This window comes from Excalfactoria chinensis, chromosome 2 (genome assembly GCF_039878825.1).
Source record: "Excalfactoria chinensis isolate bCotChi1 chromosome 2, bCotChi1.hap2, whole genome shotgun sequence".
NCBI lineage: Eukaryota > Metazoa > Chordata > Aves > Galliformes > Phasianidae > Excalfactoria > Excalfactoria chinensis.
This window is the reverse complement of record NC_092826.1, coordinates 32794200-32814065: the sequence shown is the minus strand read 5'-3', so window position 1 is coordinate 32814065 and position 19866 is coordinate 32794200. Positions and strand designations below refer to the sequence as shown.

The 19866-nt window shown below is 46.5% G+C and overlaps 1 protein-coding gene and 20 non-coding genes across 21 annotated transcripts in view; 1 reads left to right on the top strand and 20 right to left on the bottom strand.

Annotated features, from left to right (window-relative positions):
- The window catches only part of DNAJC5B (DnaJ heat shock protein family (Hsp40) member C5 beta), a 32712-nt gene that overhangs the window by 2166 nt on the left and 10680 nt on the right, over positions 1–19866 (top strand). The gene's annotated exons all lie outside the window — the stretch shown is intronic.
- On the bottom strand, positions 2033–2105 carry TRNAA-AGC (transfer RNA alanine (anticodon AGC)). Its single transcript has one exon. It is a non-coding gene; the product is annotated as a tRNA-Ala (tRNA).
- TRNAY-GUA (transfer RNA tyrosine (anticodon GUA)) lies at positions 2436–2524 on the bottom strand. Its single transcript is given in 2 exon segments — positions 2436–2471; positions 2488–2524. It is a non-coding gene; the product is annotated as a tRNA-Tyr (tRNA).
- On the bottom strand, positions 3577–3649 carry TRNAA-AGC (transfer RNA alanine (anticodon AGC)). Its single transcript has one exon. It is a non-coding gene; the product is annotated as a tRNA-Ala (tRNA).
- On the bottom strand, positions 3972–4060 carry TRNAY-GUA (transfer RNA tyrosine (anticodon GUA)). Its single transcript is given in 2 exon segments — positions 3972–4007; positions 4024–4060. It is a non-coding gene; the product is annotated as a tRNA-Tyr (tRNA).
- TRNAA-AGC (transfer RNA alanine (anticodon AGC)) lies at positions 5116–5188 on the bottom strand. The gene has a single exon. It is a non-coding gene; the product is annotated as a tRNA-Ala (tRNA).
- On the bottom strand, positions 5519–5607 carry TRNAY-GUA (transfer RNA tyrosine (anticodon GUA)). Its single transcript is given in 2 exon segments — positions 5519–5554; positions 5571–5607. It is a non-coding gene; the product is annotated as a tRNA-Tyr (tRNA).
- Positions 7183–7255, bottom strand: TRNAA-AGC (transfer RNA alanine (anticodon AGC)). Its single transcript has one exon. It is a non-coding gene; the product is annotated as a tRNA-Ala (tRNA).
- Positions 7580–7668, bottom strand: TRNAY-GUA (transfer RNA tyrosine (anticodon GUA)). The gene is given in 2 exon segments: positions 7580–7615; positions 7632–7668. It is a non-coding gene; the product is annotated as a tRNA-Tyr (tRNA).
- On the bottom strand, positions 8724–8796 carry TRNAA-AGC (transfer RNA alanine (anticodon AGC)). Its single transcript has one exon. It is a non-coding gene; the product is annotated as a tRNA-Ala (tRNA).
- Positions 9127–9215, bottom strand: TRNAY-GUA (transfer RNA tyrosine (anticodon GUA)). Its single transcript is given in 2 exon segments — positions 9127–9162; positions 9179–9215. It is a non-coding gene; the product is annotated as a tRNA-Tyr (tRNA).
- Positions 10791–10863, bottom strand: TRNAA-AGC (transfer RNA alanine (anticodon AGC)). Its single transcript has one exon. It is a non-coding gene; the product is annotated as a tRNA-Ala (tRNA).
- Positions 11188–11276, bottom strand: TRNAY-GUA (transfer RNA tyrosine (anticodon GUA)). Its single transcript is given in 2 exon segments — positions 11188–11223; positions 11240–11276. It is a non-coding gene; the product is annotated as a tRNA-Tyr (tRNA).
- On the bottom strand, positions 12332–12404 carry TRNAA-AGC (transfer RNA alanine (anticodon AGC)). The gene has a single exon. It is a non-coding gene; the product is annotated as a tRNA-Ala (tRNA).
- TRNAY-GUA (transfer RNA tyrosine (anticodon GUA)) lies at positions 12735–12823 on the bottom strand. Its single transcript is given in 2 exon segments — positions 12735–12770; positions 12787–12823. It is a non-coding gene; the product is annotated as a tRNA-Tyr (tRNA).
- On the bottom strand, positions 14399–14471 carry TRNAA-AGC (transfer RNA alanine (anticodon AGC)). Its single transcript has one exon. It is a non-coding gene; the product is annotated as a tRNA-Ala (tRNA).
- On the bottom strand, positions 14796–14884 carry TRNAY-GUA (transfer RNA tyrosine (anticodon GUA)). Its single transcript is given in 2 exon segments — positions 14796–14831; positions 14848–14884. It is a non-coding gene; the product is annotated as a tRNA-Tyr (tRNA).
- Positions 15951–16023, bottom strand: TRNAA-AGC (transfer RNA alanine (anticodon AGC)). The gene has a single exon. It is a non-coding gene; the product is annotated as a tRNA-Ala (tRNA).
- TRNAY-GUA (transfer RNA tyrosine (anticodon GUA)) lies at positions 16349–16437 on the bottom strand. The gene is given in 2 exon segments: positions 16349–16384; positions 16401–16437. It is a non-coding gene; the product is annotated as a tRNA-Tyr (tRNA).
- Positions 17486–17558, bottom strand: TRNAA-AGC (transfer RNA alanine (anticodon AGC)). Its single transcript has one exon. It is a non-coding gene; the product is annotated as a tRNA-Ala (tRNA).
- On the bottom strand, positions 17884–17972 carry TRNAY-GUA (transfer RNA tyrosine (anticodon GUA)). Its single transcript is given in 2 exon segments — positions 17884–17919; positions 17936–17972. It is a non-coding gene; the product is annotated as a tRNA-Tyr (tRNA).

Genomic DNA, 19866 nt, shown 5'->3' with positions numbered 1-19866 from the left:
ACAACGATGTGTGGTAAAACTGACAGTAGTGCTTTATCCATCTTTATTAGTAATTATAGCAAAAAAGGGACTGCTTCTAACTAAAGTGGAAATGTCAAAGGGATTCACTTTTAATGAAGTAGCTGTAAATATTTGCAACATAAAATGATGAGTCAGTCTCACAGATTTGTTTTAATTATAGATTAATTTATGCTAATCCAAAAATCTGCTGCCGAACTGGTATTCTTTAGTATAAGGTATGAAACCAGCAATACCTGATTCTGAATTTCCTGCCATTATTAATTAAGTCAGTATTAATCATACTACCACAGCCCAGGGCAAAATTTACTTTTTAATAAACATGACAGAGTTACCTCTCTGTGCTTTTATTTGGAGTTTGGCACAATCTAATTTCTCAAGCAGATAATGCTAACGGGCTTTTAATCAGCAGAATTTCAAAGGAGATCTGTTAACATCAATTCTCTTCAAACATAAATAAATAAATAAAATCTTTTTTAGGGGAAAAAAAAAAAAGGCATAATAACTTAAACTTTCCATTGACTTCTGCTTTCCAGCCTGACAGTGGAATAGTATGCAGAAATACACAGGATTTCCTCTTTTCTTTAGAAGCTCAAAAAGACCCAGTTTTGAAAGGTGAAAGCATAAACTGGTCACAAGTTCAACACAAACAATAGGCACGACTACATATTATTGAAGTAAAACTTTATATATCACAGGTTTTTATGTTTTTAATGATCTTTAGGCAGTTTTTCTATACAATAACTCCTAAAGTGAGAAAAAAAATCTGCACTTGCAAGGAAGAGATGCAAAAGTCCTTGACCTTTCTTGTATGACCAGAGGATTGAGAAAAAAAAACATTTTCTAATAGTAAAACTCTCAAAATTTTTGTAATGTATGAAAAACTATGAAGTAATTTTATCCTACAAGATTAATTTGTCCATGTATAACACTATTAGAATAAATTAAAAAGTGAAGGATAAAATGAACATGATGCAAACTTAACTGCACTGAATATCACAAGAACTTTAAGACATAGGATACTAAGCCTACACCCTAGATGAAGTAGTAATAGGAAAGAAGATGGAAAAGTAAATAAAAAAATAGCATGATATATGTGCTATATTTGCACATAGCAAAGGGTTCCATTGATTTTGCTGTTACTAAAATCCAAAATAAAAAACTACAAAAAAAATTTTTCTACTGTTTGACAGCAATATGGAAAAAAATAATGATTGTGTCCCTTCAGTAATAATCATGCCCCATTCTATGTCATCTTCATGCCAATCAGAGCTCAAAAGACTTGGAAATGTCCTTTCTATAGCCTCCATAAAATTATAAGGGATCAGTACAAAGTAAGTCCCCAGACAACCCTCTCTTCATACTGGAAAAGGACATTCCCCTGATGAGATAAGAAGCACGAATTCATCTGTCATGCAGATACGATTACAAACTAGTTATCTCTCACAAATAATTTCCTTGATCAGGAAAGATCAAGTCAAAGACCAGTATCCCAGATCACATACAATACAAAATCAAGAAAAAAGGGAGGTGCTCTTGTGAAAACCTCTTGTGCTCCATTGAGGTGCACCATTCTTCTTACAATTACCAGAGTACAGAGAATTTCATATTGGATAGAGAATATTCCAATAAGTGGTCGCAACATGGGACTCTTCTTTGCTCCACACAAAACCCTCACTTCTCCACATTCACAAAACCTCTGCATTCACTGAGGTCATCTTTCAGAGGAAGGTCTGCTACCCCCATAAACATCCTGCTGGCATGCTCCTCACATTACTACACCTCCTCAATGTCACTGTACACCAAGGCCTGAAAGTGGGCATGGGTGTCTTTCACCTTTGCGCATGTGATGAGGAACTGCACTGAACCATGTACTTTCCTCCAGACCTCATTCTGTACTTCAACAACTTAATTTCTGAATATCTCTTTGTCTTCTCTTAGAGCTTTCCTTACAGAGCCCTGGAGACCATGATATCCCTTATGCCAAGAGTGTAGGCAAGGGGATTAAAAGCATTGGAGAATGCGGGCATCGATCCCGCTGCCTCTCACATGCTAAGCGAGCGCTCTACCACTTGAGCTAATTCCCCAGCACATAGCTTCCACCTCACCTCACCCTGACCTCACATAGCAGCCCCTCGCCCAAGTGCTCCTGCGCTCAACTCTTCTTCTTCCAGCACTCCTATTTGACAATCACACCCAACAAACACTTATTTCAAGTGGTGGTGTTCTCTTCAAATACATAGCTGGTCAAGATCCACAGCACCTGCCCAAACTTCTATGCAAACCACAACACAATGTTGTCTTCTCCATTGCATGCCAGAGCTCTAGCCTCAGATCCTATCAAACACAGCATGCATGCCCAGGTTCCAAATGCCCCAGTGCCGCAGACTCAGTTGGGGCAAGAGCCAAAAGAGCATTCCTTCGAGCCGGAGTTGAACCAGCGACCTAAGGATGGCCGTGCAAGGGAGCCTACAGTCCTCCGCTCTACCAGCTGAGCTATCGAAGGAATCACAGGGACCTGCCCTGCTCCACACCCTTCACGCTCCCAGACGCATTCTTCCTATGGCCACAACACAGCACAGCCATGCCTCAGCGCCCATTGCACAACCAGACACGCTCACCTCCAACACCACTTCACCTTCACCTGGACTTCATGCACTCACCTCACTAGGGAGATCATCTGAAAAACAACACCGCCTTCCCAAACACTCATTTTGCAGCCAGAAGCACAGGACACACATCTCCAAGATACTTCACTCCAACCTGAATATGCTCCAGTCTCTTTTGACCTCTGCTCAGGCACGTCATCAGCATTCAACCACACACCCATTTCCTCAGCATTCTGAGAACTGCATTAGCATTAATTCCAGTCTCTGTATGCCTGTGGAGATAAGAACATCTGTACAATCATGTCCACCTCTATCCTTGGCCCCACTTATTCTGCTTTGTCCTTCTTACAGGAAAAGAACACTATCTTCATTTCTGGAGAACACCTTTTCTGCCTCAGTGATACATAATTCTCACATTTTCCAGAATAACAGTAATGTCATATTGGATGTATAATGTTCTATTTAGTCATCACAACATGGGATTCTGCTTCTCTGCACTCAAACCCTCTGTTCCCCACATTCTGAACATCGCTACAGCCATTGAGGTCTTTTCTCAGGGGAAGGGCTACTGCCCTCATAAGCATCCTGCTGGTATTCCCTCACCTTACTGTACTCTCTCAATGCCTTTGTACACTAACGCCCCAAAATGGGCATGGTACTAATCCTACCACTTTATAAGTGATGAGATGTTGCTGAGAAATGCTTTCTTAGATCCAGATCCCATTCTGTACTTCAACAAGTTACTTCCCATTGTACTGCCACTGTGCATCTGATGAGGTGATGTGAGAACCACCTTCTTAGATCGGGACTCCATTCCGTACTTCAACAAGTTGCTTCGTGGAGCTCTCTGCGTCTTCTGTAGCCCAGGCACTAAGAGGTCTCCCAACACATTCGCAGAGGCCGTGGGGCTACCTTATGCCAAGAATGAAGGCAAAGGGAAGAAAAGCATTGGAGAATGTGGGCATCGATCCCACTACCTCTCACATGCTAAGCGAGCGCTCTACCACTTGAGCTAATTCCCCAGCACACAGCCTCTACCTCACCTCATCTGTCACATAACAAGCCCTCATCCACATGGCTCAGCACACAACTCTTCTTCTTCCAGTACCCTTCTTTTTGCCAAGCAACATGTTCAATTCCTTGGTGATGGTGTTCCTGGTAAAATCACAAGTGCTCTACACTAATAGCACCTGCAATATCGTCTACAGAAACCACCACACGGTGTCATCTTCTCCACTGCCCACCAGAGATCCGGCCTCAGAACCCATCAAAAACAGCATGCGTGCCCAGGTTCCAAATGCCCCAGTGCCGCAGACTCAGTCGGGGCAAGAGCCAAAAGAGCATTCCTTCGAGCCGGAGTTGAACCAGCGACCTAAGGATGGCCGTGCAAGGGAGCCTACAGTCCTCCGCTCTACCGGCTGAGCTATCGAAGGAATCACAGGGACCTGCCCTGCTCCACACCCTTCACGCTTCCAGATGCATTCTTCCCACGGCCATAACAAAGCACAGCAATGCCTTGGCTTCCATTCCACACCCAGACACACTCACCTCCAACAGCACTACACCTTCACCTGGACTTCATGGACTCACCTCACTAGGGAGATCATCTGAAAAACAACACCGCCAACCCAAACACTCATTTTGCAGCCAGAAACACAGGACACACTTCTCCAAGATACTTCACTCCAATCAGAATATGCTCCCGTCACTTCTGACCTCTGCTCAGGTGCGTCATCAGCATTCAACCACACACCCATTTCCTCAGCATTCTGAGAACTGCATCAGCATTATTTCCAGTCTCAGTATGCCTGCAGAGCTTAGAACATCTGTACAGTCCTACCTCAAACAAGATTTGCGTTCTACTAAGATCAGGAATTTCCAGGCCATTGCAGACAAAATCCCAAGTCTGCCTGCCAGCAAGCACAATTTACAGCCTCTGTGGCCCCTCTTATTCTGCTTTGTCCTTCTGACAGGAGAAGGGCGCTATCATCATTTCTGGAGAACACCGTTTCTGCCTCTGTGATGTGCACCACAATTCTCAGAGTTTTCCAGAATAAGAGTAATGCCATATTGAATGGAGAATGTACCAGTAAGTCTTGGCAACATGGGATTCTGCTTCTCTCCACTCAAAACCCTCTGTTCCCCATGCTCTGAACACCTCTACAACCACTGAGGTCTTTTCTCAGGGGAAGGTCTACTGCCCTCATAAGCAACCTGCTGGTATTCCCTCACCTTACTGCACTCCCTCAATGCCTTTGTATACTAAGGCCCCAAACAGGGCATGGTACTCGTGCTGACATTTTGTAAGTGATGAGATGATGCTGAGAAATGCTTTCTTAGATCCAGATCCCATTCTCTACTTCAACAAGTTGCCTCCTGGAGCTCTGTGTGTCTTCTGTAGCCCAGGCACACAGAGGTCTCCCAACACATTCACAGAGGCTGTGGGGCTACCTTATGCCAAGAATGAAGGCATGGGGATGAAAAGCATTGGAGAATGTGGGCATCGATCCCACTACCTCTCACATGCTAAGCGAGCGCTCTACCACTTGAGCTAATTCCCCAACACACAAACTCCACCTCACCTCCCCACAGCTCTCACGTAAGCACCTCTCATCCACATGGCTCTTCACACAGCTCTTCTTCTTCCAGTACCCTTCTTCATATAGCCAAGCAACACACTCAGTTTCTTGGTGGTGATGATCATGGTAAAAACACTGGTGCTGAAACCCAAAATCACCTGAGCAATCATCTACACAAATAACTACACAGCGTTGTCTTCATCAGTGCCCACCTGAGCTCCAGCCTCAGATCCTATCAAACACAGCATGCGTGCCCAGGTTCCAAATGCCCCAGTGCCGCACATTCAGTCGGGGCAAGAGCCAAAAGAGCATTCCTTCGAGCCGGAGTTGAACCAGCGACCTAAGGATGGCCGTGCAAGGGAGCCTACAGTCCTCCGCTCTACCAGCTGAGCTATCGAAGGAATCACAGGGACCTGCCCTGCTCCACACCCTTCATGATCCCAGATGAATTCTTCCTACAGCCATAACACATCACAGCAATGCCTTGGCTTCCATTGCACAACCAGACATGCTCACCTCCAACAGCACTACACCTTCACCTGGACTTCACGCACTCACCTCACTAGGGAGATCACCTGAAAAACAACACCGCCTTCCCAAACACTCATTTTGCAGCCAGAAGCACAGGACACACTTCTCCTAGATACATCTCTCCCCTGAATCACCATCCACTCATTTTTCACCTCTGCTCAGCCACCTCATCATCATCCGTCCACTCACCTGTCTCCTTAGCGCTCTCAGAACAACTGGAACAATCATGCACAACATCCCATTCTTTTCAAGCTCCACACTTGTCACAGGTTACCTAGATTTACCTGTGCCTGTGACAGGGGGCAGCCTCCCTGTAGGAACCCCAGTCCGAAACGGAAGGGAAAAGGGGAATGGGAAAAGCGAACAGCAGTGGCAATCAAAGGAGGAAAACTTATTTTACTAAATATGATATCGGAATACAAATAACACAATATGATACAATATGATTCAGGCTAATGAATTGAACAAAACAGAGGGAATCCCCGAAATCCGAAAAGCCTACTATGAACTCCAGGTGACATGGCTGGAACGCTTCCTACTCTCCGAGAGTCCGAGAGAGAGAGAGCTCCAGCCTGGGAGCGAGATTATATATGTCCTCCTCCTGTGACTTATCTCTGACCGCGAAGTCCTTCAGTATATGCAGTTTTCTTCTGAGAGCTGAGTATTAGGGACGTTGTTATTCCACAGAACGGGAGTATGAACCTTTTCATGATCCATACTGCACATGATGTTATGATGTGGAATAGTGACAGCAACATTAGAAAACCATGACAGCACTCCATGTGTGGACAATCTGCACCTCTAGGAATGCTTGCATTTTAAGAAGAGGGTTGTCAGGGCACTGTAACCAAAACTCAACCCAGCCAGCAGACACAGCACAGCCCCAGTGGACACAATTCTACTGCTGTGCTTCCCTGATGAGAGAAAGTCCGTTTATGCACATCTTCTTAACAGCTCCCTGATTCAGAGAGATTCACAATTCCTTCTTATCAGAAATTCCAGAGTAAAATGCAGAATCCCATTTGCCAGGAAACATGCCAGTGTGTGTTTGCAACAAGGGATTATGCTTCTCTCCTAACAAAGATCACTCATTATGCCATGCCTTTGGTATATCAATATTGAATGATCTTTTCCTGCAGTGAAAGTGCTATCGTCCCTTAAATATCTTCCTGGCCAGCTGGTGTTCTGAACTTTCATATCAAACATATTGTCTTGGTACACTAAGGCTCCAAATGGGCATGGTACTCTTACTGCCTTTGCACAACTGATGAGATGATGCTGAGTACCACCTTCTTAGATCAGGATCCCATTCTGTACCTCAACAAGTAGCTTCGTGGAGCTTTCTATGTCTTCTGTAGCCCAGGCACTAAGAGGTCTCCCAACACATTCGCAGAGGCCGTGGGGCTACCTTATGCCAAGAATGCAGGCAAGGGGATGAAAAGCATTGGAGAATGTGGGCATCGATCCCACTACCTCTCACATGCTAAGCGAGCGCTCTACCACTTGAGCTAATTCCCCAACACACAGCCTCCACCTCACCTCATCTGTTGCATAACAAGCCCTTACCCACATGGCTCAGCACACAGCTCTTGTTTTCCAGTACTCTTCTTCTTTATGCCGAGCAACACACTCAGTTCCTTGGTGATGGTGCTCCTGGTAAAATCACAAGTGCTCTACACTAATAGCACCTGCCCTATTGTCTACATAAATCAACACACGGTGTCATCTTCTCCACTGCCCACCAGAGATCCAGCCTCAGAACCCATCAAACACAGCATGCGTGCCCAGGTTCCAAATGCCCCAGTGCCGCACATTCAGTCAGGGTAAGAGCCAAAAGAGCATTCCTTCGAGCCGGAGTTGAACCAGCGACCTAAGGATGGCCGTGCAAGGGAGCCTACAGTCCTCCGCTCTACCAGCTGAGCTATCGAAGGAATCATAGGGACCTGCCCTGCTCCACACCCTTCACGCTTCCAGATGAATTCTTCCTATGGCCATAACAAAGCACAACAATGCCTTGGCTTCCATTCCACACCCAGACACGCTCACCTCCAACAGCACTACACTTTCGCTAGGACTTCATGCACTCACCTCACTAGGGAGATCACCTGAAAAACAACACCGCCAACCCAAACACTCATTTTGCAGCCAGAAGCACAGGACACACTTCTCCAAGATACTTCACTCCAATCAGAATATGCTCCCGTCACTTCTGACCTCTGCTCAGGTGCGTCATCAGCATTCAACCACACACCCATTTCCTCAGCATTCTGAGAATTGCATCAGCATTATTTCCAGTCTCAGTATGCCTGCAGAGCTTAGAACATCTGTACAGTCCTACCTCAAACAAGATTTGCGTTCTACTAAGATCAGGAATTTCCAGGCCATTGCAGACAAAATTCCAAGTCTGCCTGCCAGCAAGCACAGTTTACACCCCCTGTGGCCCCTCTTATTCTGCTTTGTCCTTCTGACAGGAGAAGGGCGCTATCATCATTTCTGGAGAACACCTTTTCTGCCTCTGTGATGTGCACCACAATTCTCAGAGTTTTCCAGGATAAGTGTAATGCCATATTGGATGGAGAATGTACCAGTAAGTCTTGGCAACATGGGATTCTGCTTCTCTCCACTCAAAACCCTCTGTTCCCCATGCTCTGAACACCTCTACAACCACTGAGGTCTTTTCTCAGGGGAAGGTCTACTGCCCTCATAAGCAACCTGCTGGTATTCCCTCACCTTACTGCACTCCCTCAATGCCTTTGTATACTAAGGCCCCAAACAGGGCATGGTACTCGTGCTGACATTTTGTAAGTGATGAGATGATGCTGAGAAATGCTTTCTTAGATCCAGATCCCATTCTCTACTTCAACAAGTTGCCTCCTGGAGCTCTCTGTGTCTTCTGTAGCCCAGGCACACAGAGGTCTCCCAACACATTCACAGAGGCCGTGGGGCTACCTTATGCCAAGAATGAAGGCATGGGGATGAAAAGCATTGGAGAATGTGGGCATCGATCCCACTACCTCTCACATGCTAAGCGAGCGCTCTACCACTTGAGCTAATTCCCCAACACACAAACTCCACCTCACCTCCCCACAGCTCTCACGTAAGCACCTCTCATCCACATGGCTCTTCACACAGCTCTTCTTCTTCCAGTACCCTTCTTCATATAGCCAAGCAACACACTCAGTTTCTTGGTGGTGATGATCATGGTAAAAACACTGGTGCTGAAACCCAAAATCACCTGAGCAATCATCTACACAAATAACTACACAGCGTTGTCTTCATCAGTGCCCACCTGAGCTCCAGCCTCAGATCCTATCAAACACAGCATGCGTGCCCAGGTTCCAAATGCCCCAGTGCCGCACATTCAGTCGGGGCAAGAGCCAAAAGAGCATTCCTTCGAGCCGGAGTTGAACCAGCGACCTAAGGATGGCCGTGCAAGGGAGCCTACAGTCCTCCGCTCTACCAGCTGAGCTATCGAAGGAATCACAGGGACCTGCCCTGCTCCACACCCTTCATGATCCCAGATGAATTCTTCCTACAGCCATAACACATCACAGCAATGCCTTGGCTTCCATTGCACAACCAGACATGCTCACCTCCAACAGCACTACACCTTCACCTGGACTTCACGCACTCACCTCACTAGGGAGATCACCTGAAAAACAACACCGCCTTCCCAAACACTCATTTTGCAGCCAGAAGCACAGGACACACTTCTCCTAGATACATCTCTCCCCTGAATCACCATCCACTCATTTTTCACCTCTGCTCAGCCACCTCATCATCATCCGTCCACTCACCTGTCTCCTTAGCGCTCTCAGAACAACTGGAACAATCATGCACAACATCCCATTCTTTTCAAGCTCCACACTTGTCACAGGTTACCTAGATTTACCTGTGCCTGTGACAGGGGGCAGCCTCCCTGTAGGAACCCCAGTCCGAAACGGAAGGGAAAAGGGGAATGGGAAAAGCGAACAGCAGTGGCAATCAAAGGAGGAAAACTTATTTTACTAAATATGATATCGGAATACAAATAACACAATATGATACAATATGATTCAGGCTAATGAATTGAACAAAACAGAGGGAATCCCCGAAATCCGAAAAGCCTACTATGAACTCCAGGTGACATGGCTGGAACGCTTCCTACTCTCCGAGAGTCCGAGAGAGAGAGAGCTCCAGCCTGGGAGCGAGATTATATATGTCCTCCTCCTGTGACTTATCTCTGACCGCGAAGTCCTTCAGTATATGCAGTTTTCTTCTGAGAGCTGAGTATTAGGGACGTTGTTATTCCACAGAACGGGAGTATGAACCTTTTCATGATCCATACTGCACATGATGTTATGATGTGGAATAGTGACAGCAACATTAGAAAACCATGACAGCACTCCATGTGTGGACAATCTGCACCTCTAGGAATGCTTGCATTTTAAGAAGAGGGTTGTCAGGGCACTGTAACCAAAACTCAACCCAGCCAGCAGACACAGCACAGCCCCAGTGGACACAATTCTACTGCTGTGCTTCCCTGATGAGAGAAAGTCCGTTTATGCACATCTTCTTAACAGCTCCCTGATTCAGAGAGATTCACAATTCCTTCTTATCAGAAATTCCAGAGTAAAATGCAGAATCCCATTTGCCAGGAAACATGCCAGTGTGTGTTTGCAACAAGGGATTATGCTTCTCTCCTAACAAAGATCACTCATTATGCCATGCCTTTGGTATATCAATATTGAATGATCTTTTCCTGCAGTGAAAGTGCTATCGTCCCTTAAATATCTTCCTGGCCAGCTGGTGTTCTGAACTTTCATATCAAACATATTGTCTTGGTACACTAAGGCTCCAAATGGGCATGGTACTCTTACTGCCTTTGCACAACTGATGAGATGATGCTGAGTACCACCTTCTTAGATCAGGATCCCATTCTGTACCTCAACAAGTAGCTTCGTGGAGCTTTCTATGTCTTCTGTAGCCCAGGCACTAAGAGGTCTCCCAACACATTCGCAGAGGCCGTGGGGCTACCTTATGCCAAGAATGCAGGCAAGGGGATGAAAAGCATTGGAGAATGTGGGCATCGATCCCACTACCTCTCACATGCTAAGCGAGCGCTCTACCACTTGAGCTAATTCCCCAACACACAGCCTCCACCTCACCTCATCTGTTGCATAACAAGCCCTTACCCACATGGCTCAGCACACAGCTCTTGTTTTCCAGTACTCTTCTTCTTTATGCCGAGCAACACACTCAGTTCCTTGGTGATGGTGCTCCTGGTAAAATCACAAGTGCTCTACACTAATAGCACCTGCCCTATTGTCTACATAAATCAACACACGGTGTCATCTTCTCCACTGCCCACCAGAGATCCAGCCTCAGAACCCATCAAACACAGCATGCGTGCCCAGGTTCCAAATGCCCCAGTGCCGCACATTCAGTCAGGGTAAGAGCCAAAAGAGCATTCCTTCGAGCCGGAGTTGAACCAGCGACCTAAGGATGGCCGTGCAAGGGAGCCTACAGTCCTCCGCTCTACCAGCTGAGCTATCGAAGGAATCATAGGGACCTGCCCTGCTCCACACCCTTCACGCTTCCAGATGAATTCTTCCTATGGCCATAACAAAGCACAACAATGCCTTGGCTTCCATTCCACACCCAGACACGCTCACCTCCAACAGCACTACACTTTCGCTAGGACTTCATGCACTCACCTCACTAGGGAGATCACCTGAAAAACAACACCGCCAACCCAAACACTCATTTTGCAGCCAGAAGCACAGGACACACTTCTCCAAGATACTTCACTCCAATCAGAATATGCTCCCGTCACTTCTGACCTCTGCTCAGGTGCGTCATCAGCATTCAACCACACACCCATTTCCTCAGCATTCTGAGAATTGCATCAGCATTATTTCCAGTCTCAGTATGCCTGCAGAGCTTAGAACATCTGTACAGTCCTACCTCAAACAAGATTTGCGTTCTACTAAGATCAGGAATTTCCAGGCCATTGCAGACAAAATTCCAAGTCTGCCTGCCAGCAAGCACAGTTTACACCCCCTGTGGCCCCTCTTATTCTGCTTTGTCCTTCTGACAGGAGAAGGGCGCTATCATCATTTCTGGAGAACACCTTTTCTGCCTCTGTGATGTGCACCACAATTCTCAGAGTTTTCCAGGATAAGTGTAATGCCATATTGGATGGAGAATGTACCAGTAAGTCTTGGCAACATGGGATTCTGCTTCTCTCCACTCAAAACCCTCTGTTCCCCATGCTCTGAACACCTCTACAACCACTGAGGTCTTTTCTCAGGGGAAGGTCTACTGCCCTCATAAGCAACCTGCTGGTATTCCCTCACCTTACTGCACTCCCTCAATGCCTTTGTATACTAAGGCCCCAAACAGGGCATGGTACTCGTGCTGACATTTTGTAAGTGATGAGATGATGCTGAGAAATGCTTTCTTAGATCCAGATCCCATTCTCTACTTCAACAAGTTGCCTCCTGGAGCTCTCTGTGTCTTCTGTAGCCCAGGCACACAGAGGTCTCCCAACACATTCACAGAGGCCGTGGGGCTACCTTATGCCAAGAATGAAGGCATGGGGATGAAAAGCATTGGAGAATGTGGGCATCGATCCCACTACCTCTCACATGCTAAGCGAGCGCTCTACCACTTGAGCTAATTCCCCAACACACAAACTCCACCTCACCTCCCCACAGCTCTCACGTAAGCACCTCTCATCCACATGGCTCTTCACACAGCTCTTCTTCTTCCAGTACCCTTCTTCATATAGCCAAGCAACACACTCAGTTTCTTGGTGGTGATGATCATGGTAAAAACACTGGTGCTGAAACCCAAAATCACCTGAGCAATCATCTACACAAATAACTACACAGCGTTGTCTTCATCAGTGCCCACCTGAGCTCCAGCCTCAGATCCTATCAAACACAGCATGCGTGCCCAGGTTCCAAATGCCCCAGTGCCGCACATTCAGTCGGGGCAAGAGCCAAAAGAGCATTCCTTCGAGCCGGAGTTGAACCAGCGACCTAAGGATGGCCGTGCAAGGGAGCCTACAGTCCTCCGCTCTACCAGCTGAGCTATCGAAGGAATCACAGGGACCTGCCCTGCTCCACACCCTTCATGATCCCAGATGAATTCTTCCTACAGCCATAACACATCACAGCAATGCCTTGGCTTCCATTGCACAACCAGACATGCTCACCTCCAACAGCACTACACCTTCACCTGGACTTCACGCACTCACCTCACTAGGGAGATCACCTGAAAAACAACACCGCCTTCCCAAACACTCATTTTGCAGCCAGAAGCACAGGACACACTTCTCCTAGATACATCTCTCCCCTGAATCTCCATCCATTCATTTTTCACCTCTGATCAGCCACCTCATCATCATCCGTCCACTCACCTGTCTCCTTAGCGCTCTCAGAACAACTGGAACAATCATGCACAACATCCCATTCTTTTCAAGCTCCACACTTGTCACAGGTTACCTAGATTTACCTGTGCCTGTGACAGGGGGCAGCCTCCCTGTAGGAACCCCAGTCCGAAACGGAAGGGAAAAGGGGAATGGGAAAAGCGAACAGCAGTGGCAATCAAAGGAGGAAAACTTATTTTACTAAATATGATATCAGAATACAAATAACACAATATGATACAATATGATTCAGGCTAATGAATTGAACAAAACAGAGGGAATCCCCGAAATCCGAAAAGCCTACTATGAACTCCAGGTGACATGGCTGGAACGCTTCCTACTCTCCGAGAGTCCGAGAGAGAGAGAGCTCCAGCCTGGGAGCGAGATTATATATGTCCTCCTCCTGTGACTTATCTCTGACCGCGAAGTCCTTCAGTATATGCAGTTTTCTTCTGAGAGCTGAGTATTAGGGACGTTGTTATTCCACAGAACGGGAGTATGAACCTTTTCATGATCCATACTGCACATGATGTTATGATGTGGAATAGTGACAGCAACATTAGAAAACCATGACAGCACTCCATGTGTGGACAATCTGCACCTCTAGGAATGCTTGCATTTTAAGAAGAGGGTTGTCAGGGCACTGTAACCAAAACTCAACCCAGCCAGCAGACACAGCACAGCCCCAGTGGACACAATTCTACTGCTGTGCTTCCCTGATGAGAGAAAGTCCGTTTATGCACATCTTCTTAACAGCTCCCTGATTCAGAGAGATTCACAATTCCTTCTTATCAGAAATTCCAGAGTAAAATGCAGAATCCCATTTGCCAGGAAACATGCCAGTGTGTGTTTGCAACAAGGGATTATGCTTCTCTCCTAACAAAGATCACTCATTATGCCATGCCTTTGGTATATCAATATTGAATGATCTTTTCCTGCAGTGAAAGTGCTATCGTCCCTTAAATATCTTCCTGGCCAGCTGGTGTTCTGAACTTTCATATCAAACATATTGTCTTGGTACACTAAGGCTCCAAATGGGCATGGTACTCTTACTGCCTTTGCACAACTGATGAGATGATGCTGAGTACCACCTTCTTAGATCAGGATCCCATTCTGTACCTCAACAAGTAGCTTCGTGGAGCTTTCTATGTCTTCTGTAGCCCAGGCACTAAGAGGTCTCCCAACACATTCGCAGAGGCCGTGGGGCTACCTTATGCCAAGAATGCAGGCAAGGGGATGAAAAGCATTGGAGAATGTGGGCATCGATCCCACTACCTCTCACATGCTAAGCGAGCGCTCTACCACTTGAGCTAATTCCCCAACACACAGCCTCCACCTCACCTCATCTGTTGCATAACAAGCCCTTACCCACATGGCTCAGCACACAGCTCTTGTTTTCCAGTACTCTTCTTCTTTATGCCGAGCAACACACTCAGTTCCTTGGTGATGGTGCTCCTGGTAAAATCACAAGTGCTCTACACTAATAGCACCTGCCCTATTGTCTACATAAATCAACACACGGTGTCATCTTCTCCACTGCCCACCAGAGATCCAGCCTCAGAACCCATCAAACACAGCATGCGTGCCCAGGTTCCAAATGCCCCAGTGCCGCACATTCAGTCAGGGTAAGAGCCAAAAGAGCATTCCTTCGAGCCGGAGTTGAACCAGCGACCTAAGGATGGCCGTGCAAGGGAGCCTACAGTCCTCCGCTCTACCAGCTGAGCTATCGAAGGAATCATAGGGACCTGCCCTGCTCCACACCCTTCACGCTTCCAGATGAATTCTTCCTATGGCCATAACAAAGCTCAACAATGCCTTGGCTTCCATTCCACACCCAGACACACTCACCTCCAACAGCACTACACCTTCACCTGGACTTCACGCACTCACCTCACTAGGGAGATCACCTGAAAAACAACACCGCCAACCCAAACACTCATTTTGCAGCCAGAAACACAGGACACACTTCTCCAAGATACTTCTCCCAATCACTGTCCACTCACTTTTCACCTCTGCTCATCCACCTCATCATCATCCGTCCACTCGCCTGCCTCCACAGCGCTCTCTGAACAACTGGAACAATCATGCACAACATCCCATTCTTTTCAAGCTCCGCACTCTATGCTGTGCAGAGATCCTTCTATAGACAAACTGCACCTTTAGGAATGCTTGCATTTTAAGAAGAGGGTTGTCAGGGCACTGTAGCCAAAACTCAACCCAGCCAGCAGACACAGCACAGCCCCAGTGGACACAATTCTACTGCTGTGCTTCCTTGACTAGAGAAAGTCCGTTTATGCACATCTTCTTAACAGCTCTCTGATTCAGAGAGATTCACTATTCTTCTCAGAAATTCCAGAGTAAAATGGAGAATCCTGTTTGCCAGGAAACATGCCAGTGTGTGTTTGCAACAAGGGATTATGCTTCTCTCCTAACAAAGATCACTCATTATGCCATACCTTTGGTATATCAATATTTAATGATCTTTTCCTGCAGTGAAAGTGCTATCATCCCATTAACATCCTACTGGCCAGCTGGCGTTCTGAACTTCCATATCAAACATATTGTCTTGGTACACTAAGGTTCCAAATGGGCATGGTACTCTTACTGCCTTTGCACAACTGATGAGATGATGCTGAGTACCACCTTCTTAGATCAGGACTCCATTCTGTACCTCAACAAGTTGCTTCGTGGAGCTCTCTGCGTCTTCTGTAGCCCAGGCACTAAGAGGTCTCCCAACACATTCGCAGAGGCCGTGGGGCTACCTTATGCCAAGAATGCAGGCAAGGGGATGAAAAGCATTGGAGAATGTGGGCATCGATCCCACTACCTCTCACATGCTAAGCGAGCGCTCTACCACTTGAGCTAATTCCCCAGCACACAGCCTCCACCTCACCTCATCTGTTGCATAACAAGCCCTTACCCACATGGCTCAGCACACAGCTCTTGTTCTTCCTGTACCCTTCTTCTTTTTGCCGAGCAGCATGCTCAGTTCCTTGGTGATGGTGCTCCTGGTAAAATCACAAGTGCTCTACACTAATAGCACCTGCCCTATTGTCTACACAAACCACCACACGGTGTCATCTTCTCCACTGCCCACCAGAGATCCAGCCTCAGAACCCCTCAAACACAGCATGCATGCCCAGGTTCCAAATGCCCCAGTGCCGCAGACTCAGTCGGGGCAAGAGCCAAAAGAGCATTCCTTCGAGCCGGAGTTGAACCAGCGACCTAAGGATGGCCGTGCAAGGGAGCCTACAGTCCTCCGCTCTACCAGCTGAGCTATCGAAGGAATCACAGGGACCTGCCCTGCTCCACACCCTTCATGTTCCCAGATGCATTCTTCCTATGACCACAACACAGCACAGCAATGCCTTGACTTCCATTCCACACCCAGACACGCTCACCTCCAACAGCACTACATCTTCACCTGGACTTCATGCACTCATCTCACTAGGAGCACTACCTGAAAAACAACACCGCCTTCCCAAACACTCATTTTGCAGCCAGAAGCACAGGACACACTTCTCCAAGATACTTCAACCAGAATATGCTGCCGTCTCTTTTGACCTGTGCTCCGGTGTGTCATCAGCATTCAACCACACACCGATTTCCTCAGCATTCTGAGAACTGCATTAGCGTTATTTCCAGTCTCTATATGCCTGTGGAGATAAGAACATCTGTACAATCATATCTACCTTTATCCTTGGCACCACTTATTCTGCTTTGTCCTTCTTACAGGAAAAGAGCACTATCTTCATTTCTGGAGAACACCTTTTCTGCCTCAGTGATACATAATTCTCACATTTTCCAGAATAAGTGTAATGTTATATTGGATGGATAATGTTCTATTTAGTCACCACAAGATGGGATTCTGCTTCCCTATACTCAAAACCCTCTGTTCCCCACGTTCTGAACCCCGCTACAGCCATTGAGGTCTTTTCTCAGGGGAAGGGCTACTACCCTCATTAGCATCCTGCTGGTATTCCCTCACCTTACTGTACTCTCTCAATGCCTTTGTACACTAAGTCCCCAAACTGGGCATGGTACTCATGCTGCCACTTTATAAGTGATGCGATGTTGCTGAGAAATGCTTTCTTAGATCCAGATCCCATTCTGTACTTCAACAAGTTACTTCCCATTGTACTGCCACTGTGCATCTGATGAGGTGATGTGAGAACCACCTTCTTAGATCGGGACTCCAATCTGTACCTCAACAAGTTGCTTCGTGGAGCTTTCTATGTCTTCTGTAGCCCAGGCACTAAGAGGTCTCCCAACACATTCCCAGAGGCCGTGGGGCTACCTTATGCCAAGAATGCAGGCAAGGGGATGAAAAGCATTGGAGAATGTGGGCATCGATCCCACTACCTCTCACATGCTAAGCGAGCGCTCTACCACTTGAGCTAATTCCCCAGCACACAGCCTCCACCTCACCTCATCTGTCACATAACAAGCCCTTACCCAAATGGCTCAGCACACAACTCTTGCTCTTCCAGTACACTTCTTCCTTTTGCTGAGCAACACACTCAGTTCCTTGGTGATGGTGTTCCTGGTAAAATCACGAGTGCTCTACACTAATAGCACCTGCAATATCGTCTACACAAACCACCACACGGTGTCATCTTCTCCACTGCCCACCAGAGATCCAGCCTCAGAACCCATCAAACACAGCATGCGTGCCCAGGTTCCAAATGCCCCAGTGCCACAGACTCAGTCGGGGCAAGAGCCAAAAGAGCATTCCTTCGAGCCGGAGTTGAACCAGCGACCTAAGGATGGCCGTGCAAGGGAGCCTACAGTCCTCCGCTCTACCAGCTGAGCTATCGAAGGAATCACAGGGACCTGCCCTGCTCCACACCCTTCACGCCCCATTCTTCCTACAGCCACAACACAGCACAGCAATGCCTTGGCTTCCATTCCACACTCAGACACTCACTCCTCCAGCAAGTCATCAGTTTCTCTTCTTTTATCTACTAGCTCTGTAATCCTTTCATAGAGGCCAATATTTTCTTGTAGTTCTTGTTCTTACTCTTCATGTTTTTTGGGCTTTGCCTAATTGAGTTCTTTCTCTCATTAATAAGAATTACACATGCAGCATATCGGTCTCAGTCCCACTTCTAACTTATCAAAAATCAGTTATGTTGTCTTCGTCTGTGGAGAGCTGTTTTGTTATTGTAATATTTTTAGTGAGTTTTCCCTGAACCTAAAAATATGTCTCCTATTATATTAACAGTGCTATGTTGAAAGTTGTTAACATTGTAAAGCAACACTAAGCTATAGCGAGCACGCAACTAGTGTATTTTTCACCTTTTGGAATTACATTGAGTTCAAATTATTACTTTTATGGGATGCGGGGGGATATGAAGAGGTCAGAAGAAGTCTTTGGGTCTGTTGGTTTTCTGGAGAATGGCCAGGGATTGATTGCCTGATCCTTCTAGACAAGCATGAGTTTTAAGAGCCATGTCTCTCCTGTTTTTCACTCTAATTGCTAGGTTTTTTTTCAGCTAAGAAAAGGAATAGATTGCACAAGCTACTTAAATACTTGGATGGCACATTATGTCATTAGTCATGCAAGAATTAACTTGTTTTCCCGGTTTTCCTATTTCATCCTTTATTACATTTGAGGTACCATCTGAACGGTATATTAAATACGCCTGAACATTACCTTATTTATTTTATCAGAGACACGTTTAAGGTGTTAGTTATGATCTATGAGATGATGATCTGAGTTTATTGTACACTACTGGAGAGACTGTTGGCAGAGGCTAATCCCAGGCTTATATCAGTCGTGATATTGCCAAAATGTCTCCAAGATATGAACTTGCATCAAGAGCAAAGCACTTGCATTTTACTAGGTGAATAATGTGTGCTGAGACCTCAGTAGAAAGTCAAGCAGTACCCCTCTCAGAGGATAGACTTGTTAGAGTAAATGTGGGCACATAGCCTTCGTATCACTACTTACTTATTTGCTTTCTCATTAATAAGTTCGTTTGTTGGTTTGTTTTGGTATAATGGGCATGAAGCACTCAGAAAGAACGCTGACAAAATATCACATAGCCGGGCTCGGGGGAGGATGGAGGGAGGGAGCGCATTACTCTAACGGTTTTAATGCCACTAGAGGTCAGCACTAGTCATTGAATAAATGTCCTGGGAAAATCTCATTGCCACTGCTTCGAACGGAGCGCAGATTTTCGAAAAGACACACGTCTGTGCTTGTTCGGCAGGTACACGTGAGCTCACACTGCTCCAATGTGCTCGGAAGCAAATGGCTTCTCCAAAGCTGCAGGTCCCCAGCGCTATTTGTGAGCCAATGGTCCCGCGCTGCTGCTTACAAGTTGTGTCTGTACTGAGATGCCATAGCAATGAGTGCCGTCAGAGGAAAGAGACAGCACTGAGCTCTGTCCCAGCAAAGGCCTAAGCAGCACAGACAGCCCAAAGCGGTCAGCAGTCAGCTTCTGCTGTGCTAAGACTGTCTCAGAAAGGGGCATTGGTGAATTAGACCCAAAGGTAGGCATTAGAAACTGGGGCTAATTCACTATGCCTTTCCATCATGTATTTGGGAAAAGATGCTCTTCCAACCCAACTCCTAAATTTGTTTTTCCTCATCACTGTCGCAGCTCCTGCAAACACAGACGTTGCTTACACAATTTTAATACAGTTACTATTGATAAACAATCAAACACTTGCTATAAAGATAATTTTGATGGGATAAACATGTTTTTTG